Source organism: Heterocephalus glaber, unplaced genomic scaffold (assembly GCF_053883595.1).
Source record: "Heterocephalus glaber isolate CG9 unplaced genomic scaffold, H.glaber_assembly_v1.0 deba00001472, whole genome shotgun sequence".
Lineage (NCBI taxonomy): Eukaryota > Metazoa > Chordata > Mammalia > Rodentia > Bathyergidae > Heterocephalus > Heterocephalus glaber.
In genome coordinates this window covers 4,460,070-4,476,364 of record NW_028258315.1, presented here as the reverse complement: position 1 = coordinate 4,476,364, position 16,295 = coordinate 4,460,070, and the positions used below count along the sequence as shown (strand labels likewise).

The following is a 16,295-nucleotide window of genomic DNA, read 5'->3' as shown; positions in this document are numbered from 1 at the left end:
AGTATGCTGTGTGGATGTGGAGCCCATGGACAAAGAGGTCAGAACGACTCAGGATCCAGAAGCTTGAGTAGAAGCAGGGAGTCACTGAGAAGGGCTTGTGCAACACACTTGTGAGAGCAATAAAGTACCAGCAACCTGACTCTCCTTTAGGAAGGAAAGAATAAAATGCTTCATTTAGTCAAGGCAGCAGTGAGACAGAAGGGGTTGGTCTGCCCCGTCTTGGCAACATAATGTAGAAAGCAAAAATAAAGAGCAGGAGACATAATATGCTCTCATTTATGTGCATTTCAAGACCAGTCAAAACAACAGTAGATATTTATGGATGCATGTGTCACACAGGAAAAATACAAAATGAGACCTACTATGGAAGCACCAGAAGTTCAATACTGTGGCCACTTTGCATGTTGTGCGTGTGTATGTGTGTGTGTGTGTGCGCGTGCATGTGTGCATGCATGCTGGACATGACTGGGGTGGGCACTTTCACTCTGTCTTATTCATTCACTCATGTATGTATGCATGCATATATGTATGTATGTGCTGGGGGTTGAAGCCATGGCATTATGTACACTACAACCACTGATTTGCACTTCAACCTCCATGATTTATTTATTTAAAAGGGACAGGGCCCTGTAGTTATATAGTGAAATGCTAATATATTTTTTTATTTTAGTGGTGAGTAAAAGGCATCTGTTATATCATTTTCCATGCATTTGAAAGCTTTCATCCTTTAAGAAACATATAGCTTCTATACTTTTGGAAAAATTGAAAAACTACAAAGAAATACACCAAAATGTTCCCCGTTGCTTATGCCAACACGAGAGAATTGTGCGATTCTTTCTCCTCTTGATTCTCCTCATTTTGTGACTATGTTATTTTTATAATGAAAAGATTACAGATGATTATTTAGTCTTTAAAAAGTAATTCTATGGAAAAGAGAAGTAAATAGCTAGGCTCGGCATGGTTCCTGAGGGCCGTGTTTGTGTACAGCTCTTGACAGAGGGGCCTCTTGGTCAGGTATGAGCAGGGCTGTTCCCCTGGGAGGGTGAGCCTGCTCCGGGCTCTGGGCTCAGTCACATGATCGTCTCAGTGCTGCTAATTCTGACACCAATATTTTCGCAGCACCCATCTGATGGAATCTTTCTGAACATGTTATTTATGGGACCAAAAAAAAAAGATCTTATTTACCAGCTAGACTCTAGGCTGGAAAGGAACAGACTGGTTTTTATTCAAGTTCTGTATTCAGACTTTTTTGGGGGCCTGATCGAAAACTAGCATCTTTGTAGTAACGAAAGTTAATTCAGGGCTAAGTGCTGTCTCGTCAGAGGGGCGTATTGCACTGTCAGTCGCTTGGATTGGCCCAGTCCTCCACCCGCTGGGTCTCCAAGGCCTCTGACATATGAATTAAGTCCAGGGAGGAGGGGACCCCTTAGATCTCTCCCAGTTATCTCTGACTTCTTTTTCTGGAATTCTTCCAGCATGGTCACCACGCAGCATTATTATCCTGAACTGGTGCTGGCCACTGGGACAAATTCTGCTCACTGACCAGTGGTGTGGGGCAGGGGTGTTCAAGATGGAGACATCACAGCACCTAGAAACTTTCTAAAGATGAGTGTCCTGTGCTATCTTAATGCCCTTTTAAAAGTCCCTCTGTTCTACTTGCTGTCAGGAACTGCTCAGTAGTTCTTTCCCAATATGCGATTCCTGCAAGCTGCTGCTTTAGTTTCCAAGGTTTCTGTTAGCTGTGGTCAACTGCAGTCTGAAAATATTAAAAGCAAAATTCCAGAAATAAATAATTCATAAGTTTTGAATAACTTTGATGATGGTACATTGTTATACTTGCCCTATCTTATAGTTATTGTTTATCTCTTACTGTGCCTAATTTAGAAATTACACTTTGTCATAGGTATGTATGCATAAGAAACAACATAGCCTATCTAGAGTTCAGTCCTATTTGTGGTTTTAGGGATCCTCTGGGGGTCTTGGAATGCCTTTCTTTCTTTCTTTCTTTCCTTTCTTTCTTTCTTTCCTTTCTTTCTTTCTTTCCTTCCTTCCTTCCTTCCTTCCTTCTTTTCTTTCTTCTTTCTCTTTTTTCTCTTCCTTTTTCAGTCTGTGGTCTCTTGACCTTTCACTTTAGGATACTCTACAAAATGTATTGAACAGAATAATTTTGTTTTTATATTTTCTCTGTAATCCCTTTTGGCTTTGTCCCCAATGGCTATGTTCTTTTTCCCTTCACAGGAAACTCCCTAAAGGTGTTGGCTAAGAAAAAAAGGATTCTGTGCACTAAACGGTACTCTTCTGGCAGGAGTTAAATTGTCGCCATCCTTCCCCACCAATCTTGCCACCAACCTGATGCTTGGAGGCTCTAGGTTGGGAATCAGAGTTTATCCAGATCAAAATAGAACTAAGAGCGTCAAATGGAAGATATAAGAGTGAGGTTTTGTCTAAATTGGCACAGGATGGGGGAGAGAGCCCAGGTGTATCGTGATCTAGTCAGGGGCTCCATTACTGAATGTCAGACCCGGAAACAATTTTCATTAGCAATGTCTCTGAGCTGGTCTGTGGCGTCTCAGGCTGATGTTGCCAGCTGGGAGCATACAGTGGACCCGGAGCTGTCAGCTGCTTCCTGGGGGACATGGTGGCAGTGGGAGGAAGGGGTCTAGGCTGCTGGGCTGTGATTTTCCACCTGAAAATGGAAGTGAAGAAACATTCTAACTATATAACTCTAACTGAGTCCTAGCCAAGAGGAGTAGGGAGCTAATTCCTGAAAATGCAGCTATAGAGCATGAGCCACGTGGGCCATAAGTGACCACCTGCATGCAGGAAAACATTGAAAAGCCAGACTGGAAGGAGCAGAGCCCTTCCCACAGTGCCAGTGCCGCCTGAAGTGTGCTCTGGAAATAAATCAGCTGTGAGCAAACTTGGCTGAGCACAGGCTGATCAGGAGCAGCTGCCCAGGGAGCCAGTCGAAGAACAAAGGATCAGCGAGCTCAGGAGGCCAGGGACAAAGTGAGACGTCACTGACTGCAGGCTTAGCTTGGGGCCTGCTGCTTGGCTTCCCCTATGGCTGAGGTGACTCCTGAGCCACTGTGAGCAGAAGTCACCCTCCCAGGCTGCACATGTGGTCTCCTACAGCCACACGCTGAGCCAAGACCCTTCCCAGGGAGTCGGGCTGAAGGCCCCGTGATCTGGGCTGGGGACGTGATGTTACTGGTGGGAGAAAGCAGACAGGAGCACGGTCACTTCTCTGCGGCCCAGACACTCGTGGCTGAGCATCTTTCCAAGCACAGATGAGCCAGTACATGGGAGTGCAGGTGGCACGTGGGAAGAGCGGTGTGTTCAAGGACACAGAGCCCTTCTTAGTTTTACCTCAGAGAGTCACCCACAGTGCCTTTCCACCCTGCCATTCTTCCGCGGCTGCTACTTCTGCTCTTGTTCCCACCTGCTTTCCATAAAACCTCGTGAATGGATGTAGACATTGACAGATGACCATTTGGCACTGGGCACCACTTTTTGGGGATTTTAAACTTACATGAGTTTTATTTAAGTGTGATGTTAATTTCATGGTGTTTTTAGTTAGAACAATAGAGATTCTGTATTTGGGGCTCCAGTCGGATATCTACGAGCCATGATTTTGTTTAGATTTTCCACTTCCCCTGTGCAGCCAACTGCTAAGGGAAAACTGCCACCTCCACCACCCCAGGGTCTTCATGGGTCTGAGCCAGCGTGGTGGCCTTACGTACATCCAGTGATTGGTTGAAACTTGAGCATGTAATGCATTCTGTCCAATCAGATCCAAGGGACAGACTGGTGGGATGTTTCCAGGAAAGGTTCCTTCACTCTTAACAGGAGCCGCAGGAAAAGGTGGCCCTCTCTACCCTGTGGATACATGTGTCTGGATGTTGCCCTTGCTGCAGCTATCTTATAAGACAAGGACAGAGGGCCAGGCAGATGAAAATGATCTGAGTCCTTGGTGACCCTCTTCAGCTCTCGCATTAGTGAGCTCTGCAGAGCCCATAGCTCTTGACTTCCTGTTGCACAAGATGATCAATTCCCCCTGCTCTTTGATCCATTGAAAGTGGGGTTCTGTTACATACAACTGAATGTATTCTCTTTCTGATACAGGCACCTGCAAGGACGTGCTACCAAGCTCCTGAGCCCTTCTCATCAGGATGTGAGCCCCTGCAGGTCTGTTAGCCCAGCACCTGGCACAGGCCTGGCCACCAGCAGGTGCTGAATAACAGTTGTGTGAGTGCTGAGCGATGCATTATGAGCAAAGAGACCTAACTGTGGGCCACACCGGGAGGTAGACAGATGAGTCATTTATGTGTCCCCTGTAGAGGTAGAAGCGATGAGGAGTTTCTGTGTTCTCTAGTGTCTCCAGCCTAAAAGAAGCTGCATCTAACCATAAGTCACTAACCACTGGAAGCCAACTGAGCAGAGGCCCAATGAGGAATGGCAAATCAGCATAATGAGGGGCAAATTAGAACAATTAATAGGAATGCAATCAGAAGCTTTGCAGCAATAATGGAGAATAATAGATCAGAAATGAAGGACTGGTTGGCTTAGTGGGTGTATTTCCAGCTCAGCAGGCAGCATGCTGCATTCACAGTTCACGTCAATGATAGTCAGAGAAAATAGATAGGATTTTACACAACAATGGACCTAACTAAGCAGGCGTATTTAGTTCTTTTCAAAAAGGAAGGAGGGAACCACAGCTGACTGAAACAATTTGATCACTCTTCAGTTCCATCTGGGGCTTTTAGGGCAAAGTAAGAATGAGTTTGTATCTTTTTCACGTAAAACTTGCTCTGTAAAACTTGCTCTTATCTCCTAAGTTGGGTGAAAATGGTGACAGAAGATGCTACAGCTATAACTAAAATTATATAACTGGTATTATAGTCACTGCTAAAAATGTTTTATCAAATGGGAAGTATATGACTCAGCTTTCACATTACTGGACACAATATCCAACACCCACAACTTAAAGGAGGACAGATTTACTTTGGCTCATGTTTTAAGAGGATTCAGTTCATGGACAGCTGGCTCCAAGGCAGACCTCATGGTGGTAGGGTATGGCAGAGTAAAGCTATTTAATTCATGGTGGACTGGAAGGAAAGCAGGGGAACAGTGCCAGAAAGGAAGGGCTCAGGGACCAAATATAGACCCTAAAGCCACATCTCCATGACCCACCCAGGCCACAAGTGCACTCCAGCAATTCCCCAGGAGAGTCCCCAAACCAATCACGCTGACATCTGCCTAACAGCCACAGGAAGCATTCGATGTCATTATTTTCCTTTTAGATAAAATATGAAAAAAAGAATGTATGAAAGTCCAGTGTATAGGCACTATAGTTTGCAACCATAAATAAAACTCTTACAGGGTCTAGAGAGAAAACAATCAAACCTAGGGTCCTGGCCTTCGTGTAGACTGTGGAATGAAGCCTGAAGCCGCTAAGAAGAGAAAACATACATCTCAGCCTCCCAACAGTGGTTTCTTTGCTTAAAAATAAGTGATGTAAGGCCGGGGATTTAGCTCAGTGGTTTCGCCACCTGCTGCGCAAGTGCAAGGATCTGAGTTCGATCCCCGGTACAAAAAAAAAAAAAATAAGTGATGTAAGCAAGTTTGTACAAGACAGATTTTAAGACTTGCCGACAAAAGTTTGATAAAAAACCCACGTGAGGGTGGGCCCTACAATCTGGTAAATATCTCATTTCTCCTGCGCCCGACTTACACAGCCCACTGGGAAGGGCAGCAGGGTCCTACCTTTATCAGAGAGCCTCTGGCTGGCTCCTCCCTGGGCAAGGAAACCACTGGTGGTCAGATCTCTGGGCCTGGGATCCTGTTGCTTGAAAATGACACCTGAGGATCTCACTGACTTTGAGAGTTCCCTTGTGTGGTTGGAAACAATTATTTGACTCTGGTTGGCAAGGAACGTTATGATTGAGAGACCAGCCTCTGGGATCCCCAGGAAGGCCCTGAGCTTGGCTTCACCACTGGCCAGTGGTGTGACTTTAGACAGATTGATCAAACTGAGTTTTAAACATCTCCAAGCTGAGACTAGTGGGAACACCTGTTCGGGAAGTTATGAGGGTTAAGTGACTTAGGAGCTATGCACTGCTTACAGCCCTGCCTCCACAGTGGACATTTGAACATTGCCTGTGATGCCCAAGCTCTGAGCTATGCTGCAGCCACCAAGTGTTCTAGTTGGTTTGTCTCCGTCTCCACCAGGGCTGTAGGAGCCACTCACAGTGATTTGCGAAGACGCTGACAGAAGGGGGTTGGCAGCTGGTCCTTCCCTCAGTGTCTCTCATTTTACTGCCCACAGAAGAAGTGAGACAAGCCAAGACAGAAGATGTCACCTCTTGGTTATTGCGTGGGAACACACATGACTGTGAGTGACGGACGCGCTCCCCAAGACTAACCCAGGCTGTCTCACCAAAGAAGTCTTGGGCTGAGCAGGCCAGAGCTGTGGCAGCAGCTCCTCAGAGCAGGGACTGAGTCCCACTTTGTACTTTCCTGCCCTATCCTTAGCTGACTGCATTTCCTCTCCATACTTTTTACCTTACAGTCACACATCACAGCTGCATGCCAGGCAGAAAAAGTGGAAAGGCTACAGGAGAAAAGAAAGTACTTTCTTTGGCTGGGAAGAGTCTCTCTGGCTTTTTCACCTGTGTCTCCCTAGCTGGAATTTTAGCACATGCTCCCATTCACCCCTTACCCCAGCCCCTCACTGCACAGGGCAGGATTCAGGAATCCAAACCACAGATCAGCTGCATGTGACAGTCCTGCAGGGGAGTATACTGACTCGTGCATCACAACAGCCTTTTACCATGCAGGGCGATGGGCAGAGGCGTAGATGGGCTGGCACAGGTAGTCCAGGCCTGCTCGCTCGTCTGCTCTCTGCCCACAGTTGGCTCTTAGCAGTGGCTCAGGCAGGAGCCTCCTGTGTGATCGTGGCCTGTAGGACAGTGGCCTGGGCTCTAGGCTTCCAGTAAGGGCAGCCGAGGTAATGTGACAAAGTCTCCCGGAAAAGCTGGACAAAAATAGTTAAAAATTGTACTCTCGTAAGATACCATGGAGCTACGAGAGCGTCGTAGATCCAGGAGGTGGAGCTATAGGTTTTGGGCTCCCCTGACCCCCAGATGTCATTGATGGTGACGGCTGCATGGGGCGCCAGCGGGTTCTGAGCCAGCCACGCTCTGCCCCTTGACCTGCTGCCGACTCAGGTGTGTGTACTTTGCTGTGACTCACTGAATTGCGCAGCTATGGTCTAGCATTCTTTTCCCTGCTTGTACTTTGCCTTAAAAAAAAAAAAAGTTGTTTAAAAAAGACTTTGACAATCCACAGACAAGGGTTTGAGGTCCGGCTCTACCACTTAGAAATATAGCAAATCTTGGTTTTTCCAAACCCTCACCTTTTTGGAGGGTGAAGTACAGAGCGCCTGTCTCTCAGGATTGTCCTGAGACATAAATGCAGCCTGACAAGGGGCTTGAGGGTACTAGGCGCTAGGAAACACCAGCAGCCATAATTTATTGCCACGTGTTGAGAACCTGCTGCAACCCAAGCATTGCAGTGAGCTCTTTATTTATATCAGTCAGTATGGCCTCTGCCGTGTCACAGACAGGATACCAAGGCTCAGAGTGATGGGCTGCATGGTTATAGCCTTCCAAAGTCTATAAACTGTATTCTTGACTGCCAAGCTGACAGCCTTCAGAGCTGTGGCCTTGGAGAGGTGATTAGGTCATGAGGGTGGCCCCACCCCTCCCGATTGGAATTCGTGCCCGTATGAGGCCCAAAGACCTCTCGCCCTCTTTCAACCATGTGAGCATACAATGAGAAGCCAGAGTTCTGCAGCCCAGATGAGGGTCTTCACCATGCTGGCACCCTGCTATGGTTTAGATCTGGAATGTCCCAAAAAGCTCACGTGTTTAGAGGTGGGGCTTTTGGAAGGTGACTGGATCAGGAGAGCACTAGGCTCATCAGTGGATTCATCTACAGAAGAGTTCAGAGCTGAATGTGCTGTTAAGAGGTGGGATCTGGCTGGAAGAGGTGAGTCCCTGGGGTGGTGGCCTAGAAGGGTGTAATCTTCCTCCCTGCCCCTGTCTTCCCTCTCTGCTTCATGGCTGCCATGAGAAGAGCAGCTCTCCTCCACCCATGCCCTTCCACCTTGATGGTTCTGCTTTGTAGCTAGCTGACCATGGACTAAAACCTCTGAAACCATAAGACCAAATCAAATCTCCTCCTTTACGCTGTGCATGTTGGGTATTTTATCCCAACACTGAGAAAATGACTAAGGCACATACCTTGATCTTGGGCTCCTATTCTCAGAGGTACGAGAAATAAATGTCTGTAGTTGATACACCACCCGGTCCATGGTACTTTATCATAGCTGTCCAAGTATATTCAGATAGTTGGCCTGGTGAAGTGCCTTGCATTAGTAAGTCACAGCTAGAAAATAGAAGAGTGGGAATTTAGACTCAGGCCTTTTGTCCAAGACCAGGCTGTGGACCTCTGCTTACAGCTGGCTGATTACTCATCAAATTGAATACCATTTTACTCCCAGATGTTGTCCTACATTTCTCCTATGTGGCTACAATCTCAAGGCTGACTTCCAGAATTCAGTGTTACTTCTCTGTATTCCAAGTTGGCCCAGGTTACATTTATGGGACCCCATTGACTTCATATAAAAGGGAGGCAGTTTAACTTTTTCTCCCCTTAGGAGGAGATTTACAAATGTTGTAGCTTAGAAAACAGGTTCTACACCAGCATCATCAAAATAAATCGCTGTCAAGTTCAGCAGCAACTCAACAGTCCCTTAATCCTAAAAACAACAAGAGCAACAAAACCAACTGCAATTGTAAGAGTTTCCATTTTCAAAGCCAGGTTGCTGGGATGCAGTACAAGCTGTGGACATGGAGACCAGGAGCCCAACCCTGAGCAGAGTGCAGGAAGCTGCGGAATGTACCATAGCTCTCCACAGACCCAGGAGCCATGTGGGGCCTAAAATACCTCAACCGGGCTCATCAGCAGCTTGGCCTCATGGCCCTGGACATACGCTCGAGGTGGAGAAGCCAGGGAGCCGAGCCTGCTACCCCAGCCAAGCCAGCCTGTGCTGCAATTTGTCACACTAGGGCAAGGCGCTTTTGCCCCAAAGCTGGTCCTTACACCCCTGTGTCTCAGTTGTTGCTTTTGTTTTTCCCTTTAGTTGCCTAGTAAACACGTCTGTTGGAAAATTCCAACCTTGACTCAGATGCACTAAGAGCAAAAGCAGTGTGTCCACACCCAGGCCAGCCTAGCCAAGGAGGGCAGAGGGCCCTGGGGGACGGGGTGTGTCAGTGTGGCCACTGCTGTGGTTCCAGATGGAACTCCAAGGAATCTGCCGGGGGAACTGCAGTGAGCTGGCCATTGGGCACCAGGGACTCTGGGGACATGGCTGCTTGGTGGAACCCCAGACCTTCTTTTCTTTCTCCTCCAACTCTTCAGTCCTTGCTCCTGGAACATGCTCATAGCACTTGCCACTGGATGTGTGTTTTCCTGACTTCTTGCTAGACAGGATCTCAAAGCCGAAGGCCATTCTTGTTCATCTCAGTCTCTTCAGTACCTAACTACAGGCAAAATAACATGCACGTGCTAGATGTTTCTTGCATGGAACCAAATAGTATGGACTGAAGTGTGTGGGTGGAGGGTGATTCCCCCCCAACAGGGAATCCTCGTAAACTGAGGGCTTCCACAAGAGGACCAGATGTCACAATGCCCACCTCCCTGGGGAGCGGATACAGGGGGCTGAGAGCTTTTGATAGAACCCAATCTCCTTGTAAGGGAGCTTAGGACTATTAGTTTGAAAGTGTTGCTTCTCAAAAGGCTGAAAGAATATTGTGAAATACATATTCTCAATGCATTTGAGTTGAAACTGGGTCAGGGCGAGTTCCGTCATGCTCTGAAGGACAGCTGGGCTGCGCACCCTACCACGAGTGCCCGGGAACCTCTCCACTAGGTGGCGCTCAACCCTTGGTCTTAGTTCTTGCCAATGGAAAATTTGTCATTTTTAAATTGCTACAGAAAGATTAGGATGTTGACGTCCATTTCCTGCATCAGAAACTTGCATGTTTTACTTCCCTGGAGACCCGGCACATGGCGAGGGTAGCCATGGTTGATACTGAAGGCTGGTGAACCCTTAGAGGGTACCATACAACCCTCCAGCCCTGAGTTAGTGTGGGCCCAGGCTTTTGGAGCTGTGACAGGTGACTGGATTGAGTAACCTGCTCTGTTGGACATGTGCTTTGGCTAGCCGGGCTGTTGTCAACATTCTGCATTGCTGGAAGGGTCACTGGTCACACTAACCTGGTCAGGGAAAAGATGCCTGGATTTTTTTGTGCTTAAGAGTGGCAATTTGCAAAAGAAAGATCTTTGGTCCCTGAACTTCGTGAGACGAGTTTAAAAAGTTGTTGGCAAGCAACCTCGTATGAAACAGAAGGAAAATCCTTGTCTGACTTTTGAGAGCTTTGTAGTCCCCCATCTACTCAAACGGTGCATTTATTTATGGAATTGGTCTATTATCAGAAAAAATACATTTCCTCAGTTTGCTTCAGCACAATCTTTCAAGCCTTTCCCTCTCCCCCAAGAAAGCTGCCCAGGCCTTTTCTAAGACAACCAGAGAAATTCCAGTGGTATTTATCTTGTCTCAGTGATAGGTCTCCAGAAGCTCCCGGTCAACCCCACTTCCCACTAGCTTTGAGAACATTCACAGCAGGCCGGCCTTTTCCTTTCCTCCTGTCCTGCCGCAGGGATGAACACTTTAGGCCCTGGAGGTTTGTCATTGTTGATGTGGCATTTTCCTTTCATGCAAAGGACACCAGGAAGTCGATTCCCAATCCTAAAACATTTAAAGCAATGAGCAAGCATGCCTTCTTTGCAAATGTCACCCACAGAAGACAGTAATCTGCTATGTTTCTGCAGTGCCTCATGGTAAATGTACACTTACATCTCAATTAATCTGGACAGGAGTCCTGAGAAATAGCAAGAACTTGGTTATGCCTATTTTGAGTAGAGAAAATGAAGATTCAAGGTCAGGATTTGTACAAGGCCACCAATTAAACAGTCTCAGCACTGGGATTAAAGCCTCTGTCAAGTGAGGTCTGGTCTACTCTTTCCCTCCCATCCTTTTGCTATTTCTGGGTGTCAGGCAGTGTTGTACATGTTAGGAACGCAGCAGCAAATAGCACGACAAACCCTCTGCCTTCATGGAACTTGTGTTCTAGTGGGAGAGTGCGAATAGACAGATGTGTGATGAAACTGTTTTCTCAGGCCGGGTAAGAAAGCAGGGATACTGGACACCCAGGTGATTTTGAACCCTGCTCTATTGGGCACTATGGTCTTGGCCAGTGGGATTGGAGTCATTATTTTGCATAGTGGAGGTGTTGAAGGAGGCTGAGGGTGGATTTCTTTGAGACCGCCTGCTTGGCCCTTTAAGGAGGAGAAGACCCTCAGAAGGAAAAATGAAAAGACATGAAAGTGGGCTGTAAGCAGTGGCTTGGGCCCTTCTGCACCCAATAACATGGAGGCTTGGGTGGTTTTTGAAACAGAGGGTGTGGGAGCAAAATGGGAACGTGAGCATAAAATGAGGCTCAGAGCTAGAAAAGGTGGGGGCAGCCAGTGTCAGAACTGCAGGGCCCGCTGAGTATGGCCACGGCCTGTTCTTCTTATTTGCCTTAGGGATCCACAGGAGGAAACTGCACAAACACAACATGGCGCATTTGAGTAGCTGCATCCCCAGAAAGACCTGGTGAACACAGTGACATACATCATGGAACTGGAATTTCTTTCACTCTGGAGGAGGTAAAGGAGTTGTAAACAATCCTTTAAGGACGCGTGGTTATGACTCCCTATTTGTATTAGTGCTCTCTTTCTCCTTAAAGTACATGCAAAGTAACGATGTGGCAATATAAATAAACCTCAGTCTTTCTTTTTCTTTGAAAGCAAGAAGTTTCTTGAGTTTGTACTCATTTTGGTATTTAAAATCCCAGAGGCAAACCTATGCAAATCCAAGTATTTTACATCTCAACACATTTCTGTGGTCACTCATTGGTACTATGGCTCCCATCAAGCCTGGGAAGTGCGGGAGTTTCTTGGTCTGGAGGGCCGGGACGAGGAGGTGCGTGGCCAGGGTCCTTCAACCTTGTGAGACTTGTGCTCTGCTCACAGCGCACCCCCTGTAGGTCTTGTGACGAGGGTGCACCCTGCGTGGCCGTGGTGCAGATTCCCGGGACATGGGACGCTCACAAGCAGAGCCCACTGGCACCATTGCTCCTTATTCTATTTGTAGGAGAGGAGATAGTTGCCGACCACAGAGAAAATTACAGCTCCCGTGCGTGTGGGTTTGGGCTTGGAACAGCAAGTTATTTTATTCTGGAAACACTATCATAGCTTCAACCCATGCCTTCTTTTCCAGTTAGGATGTCTCTTTGCCACTTTACCAGGATGCACAGAGGCAGGGCTGGGAAAGCTCTGGCTCTGCTGCTTTCAAAACTCCAAAGCCACAGGAGGAAAGAGGCAGACATCTGAGCCAGCGTCTTGTCTGGAAATAATTATGCTGCGCCAACGAAACTGGAAATCTGCAGTGCACAGAAGCACAGCCCCATCCGCGCAGGCCCAGATAAAGGAACCAAGCAAGCTCCTTATGCCGTGGACTGACTTCTCCATTTCCCCAGAATGTAAGAACCACCTCTTCACCCAAAGCCCACACCTTCAGTTAGAAGCCAGTCGTGTTATTACTCTATTAAGAAACAACAGGTTCGCGAGTAGAGAAGTTTCCAAGAAAAACTGCAAATTTATCCTTTATTGAGATGTTTTGGATTTCAACTCTCATAATATTAAAGCAAACCCTGATTCTTCTGGTATGTGACTTCTGTGTACACAAGGAACCTGTGATTAGAAAAAACTGTAGACATTTCAGACCCCATTAGTTGGAAATTGAGATATGAAACAGGCACGAAGTTCCACATTTAGTCTGGATTCAGTTCCTTTCCTAAGCCAAAGAAAATGTACCATGTGGCTGACTTTGTGAGAAGGGATTTTTTTTGTGGTACTGGGGACTGAACCCAGGGCCTTTGCACTGAGTTACATCCCCAGCCCCTTTTAAATTTTTTATTTTGAGACAGGGTCTTGCTAAGTCACTAAGTTGCCCAGGATGGGCTTGAGTCCTCCTGCCTCAGCCTCTCAAGAGTGCTGGGATGCCAGGCACACAGGAACATGGCCAGCAGGAGTTTTATTTTCTCTGCATGCTGTGTTTGAGGGGGTGAGGAGGATCAAGCAGTGTGTCCTACTTCTGCTACCTGACCCTGCTCTCTCTCTCCATTCGGCTCAGCAGAGAGAACAGGCAGAACTCACAGCTCCCGTCCACTGGGTACTCGCTCCACGAGCCTTCAGATGCATATTTCATCTTGGGCAGTCCAAGAAGGTCTAGGCTGATACAATTGCAATCTTTAGAAGGGAGGCAGGAGAATCTTTCATTCTATTTGTTTCTGCTTCTGCCCTCCCGTATATTTGAGAAGAGAGATGCTTGGGCAGCTGGGGTGGGAGGTCGCCAGGGGCTGAGGGAGCCGAGGGGACTTAGTCTTTCTGGGGGCAGAGTGTCCGTGCGGGGTGATGAAAGCTTTCTGAGACTGGTGGTGGTGATGGCTGCACGGCCCTGTGAAGGTCCTTGATGTCGCGGACCTGTGCACTTCAGAATGGCTCAGATGGTCCGCTCCATGCTGCGTAGACTTTAGCACGATTTTAACATTGTTAAAGAGAAGTGAGGGGATCCGTCCACCTGAAGTAGGCAGAGTGTGGCTGGGCCCGTTGCTCTCCCGGGTGCGCATGCTCAAGGTCACCCCCAGGGCTGGGACAGAACTTATGCAAACAGCCCACCCTTCGCATCCACGGGTCTGCATCCAGAGACTCAGCCAAACAGAGAGAGAAAACACTCAGGGAAAACCTGAACGATCGAGCCTGTACCGACCATGCATGGGATTTTTCCTGTCACTATTCCTTAAGCAACCCTACAACTATTTCCATAATATTTGCATTGCCTTGAGTATTACAAATCATCTAGAGATGATTTAAGGTATATGTGGTGTGCATAGGTTTTATGTGAATACTATGCCGCTTTATAGAAAGGACTTGAGCATGTGTGGATTTGGGGATGACTATATAATCGAACCGTGTGATGGTATTTCACTCCTGTGATTACATTACTTATATAATAATGCTAAAGGGGTTTTGTAGGTGTAATTAAAATCCTTGTCTAATCAGCTGACTTTGAGTTAATCAGAAGGGTAATTCCCCTGGGTGGACCTGGCCTAACTAGATGAACCCTTGGAAAGAGAGGGTCCTCAGGAGAGGGATTTGATGTGGCAGAGTCAGCCCTTCCCTAGGTGGCCTTGAAGACCTGCATGCTGCAGAACGAGCTGGCCCACATGGCAGGGGACAGGAGGTTGCCTCTGGGACCAAATAGCCTCTGTCCTACAACCACAGGGACCTGGATTCTACTAGCAATAAAGTGGGTTTGGAAGGGGCCCTGTTCCTGCAATGAGATTGCAGCCCTGACTGTCACCTGACTGTCAGCCTGCTGAGGTCCCGCACAGGGCTTGCTGGAGCATGCTTGGATCTCTGGCTCGCTGGAGCTATGAGCTAACGTATTTGTGTGTTTCTTAGCAGAACCCTCAGAGTTCTGGGGCAGGGTGGGGTGGGGTGGGGGGTTGGGAAGAGGTCAGAGCTGCCCACTGGGAGAGGGAGCATCACATAGGCAATAGGTTGCAGATGACCTTGCTGTATTATGATTAGATAAACACAGAGCTGAGGATCTGAAGGAAGAGCCCCTGTGGTTCTGTGGAGCTTTGTGTTGTGCAAAACACAGGAGACAAGGGGATGGGGTTTGTAAAGTGTGCTGTAATGTTTTACACTAACTCTTCCACGTATGCATGTGGAGGGAGGGAGCTCTTCTCCCGCAGCTAGGCCTGCAATTTTAGTTCTGTGGCCGAGGGCTGGAGAGAGAGCTCTGCTGTGTTTGGAGATAAGAGGCATGGAAATGGAGCCTGGAAAAGAGCAGCAGGTGCTGTGAGCAGTGCCTGTGACCCTGGGCACTCACGTGGTCCCCCAGCTTCTGCACCTAGAAAAGGTGGGGATCAAGTGCAGTTGAGAGATGAGGTACATCCAGGGGCCATGGTCCTCTCACTAGAGGCTGCTCCTGCATTTCCAGTGGAGAGATTTTGCCTAGACTGAGGATTTTGCCAAGTGCTGACAGTTCTGTGGTTCTCACGGTTGATATCACGGATCAAGCATGGACTGAACCAGAGGCTGGGAGACAGGTGCTGGTCCCTGAGAACCTGTGAAACCGAGAGCCCCACATCACTTAGCAGGTCTGTTCCAGGGCAGAGGCTTGCTGAGTGAGTGAGCGTGATCCATGCCATCTGTCACACTAGTTTCAGGGGCTAGGTGGTGAGGTGAACAAGTCCCAATGGCTCACGGGGCACGCATGTGCTGCGACACCTCCAACTCTGTCTTCCTGCAGATAATTTTTCACACATTTGTTGTCATAATGGTTTACAAATAGAAAGTGTATTAGTCAACTTTACAATCACTGGGACACAATACCTGACACCCACAACTTTAAAGGAAGGGTCAATTTGGCTCATGGTTTCAGGGGACTCAGTACGTGGTCTGTGGGCTCCATGGCAGGAACATTATGGTGGAAGCGCATGATGGAACAAAGCTGCTCAGTTTACTATGGCCCAGAAGCAGAGCAGGGGAAGAGTATCAGAGAGGAAGAAGGAAGGGACCAGATGTAGTGCTCAATGTCACACCTCCATGACCCACTGAGACACACCCAAAAGTGAGCTTTATGAATCCCCTCAGTGGCTCTCAAGCCAATCAAGTTGATACAATTAAGCTTCACCACTGCAGAAAGCAGATCATGTCATCCCCCTAATTTAAAACCAATCTCACCAAGCATAAGCTGCCAATTCCTGACCTGCTCTCAAAGCCCTCTCACCTGTTTACCTTGTAGCAACCACCCTGGCTCCAGCCCCAGGTCCTGAGGCTTTGCCCTTTCTGCCCCTTGTGCCCCCAATCCACTTACCACTTCCATTCAAGTCCCCTGCTCAGAAAGCCCTTCCCTGCCCAGCCCACCAGCAGGGTCCTTCTCGCTTTCCAGGAGTCTCCTCACATGCCACTGAGGAAAGGAGGGTGGCTGGGAAGAGCTTCAGGCACCAAGTGGAACTGAGACATTGTGCTGCAGACTCATGTCGTACACA

The 16,295-nt window shown here is 47.9% G+C and overlaps 1 long non-coding RNA gene and 1 other non-coding gene across 2 annotated transcripts; one reads left to right on the top strand and one right to left on the bottom strand.

Moving 5' to 3' along the window:
- Nucleotides 1–682: 682 nt before the first annotated feature.
- Nucleotides 683–9,711, bottom strand: LOC101723939 (uncharacterized). Its single transcript, XR_002396047.2, has 3 exons — nucleotides 9,458–9,711; nucleotides 8,307–8,451; nucleotides 683–1,756 (listed from the first exon to the last, which is right to left on the bottom strand). It is a non-coding gene; the product is annotated as an uncharacterized LOC101723939 (transcript).
- LOC101723701 (uncharacterized) lies at nucleotides 7,746–12,948 on the top strand. Its single transcript, XR_205382.4, has 3 exons — nucleotides 7,746–8,052; nucleotides 11,716–11,838; nucleotides 12,452–12,948. It is a non-coding gene; the product is annotated as an uncharacterized LOC101723701 (long non-coding RNA).
- Nucleotides 12,949–16,295: the final 3,347 nt, after the last annotated feature.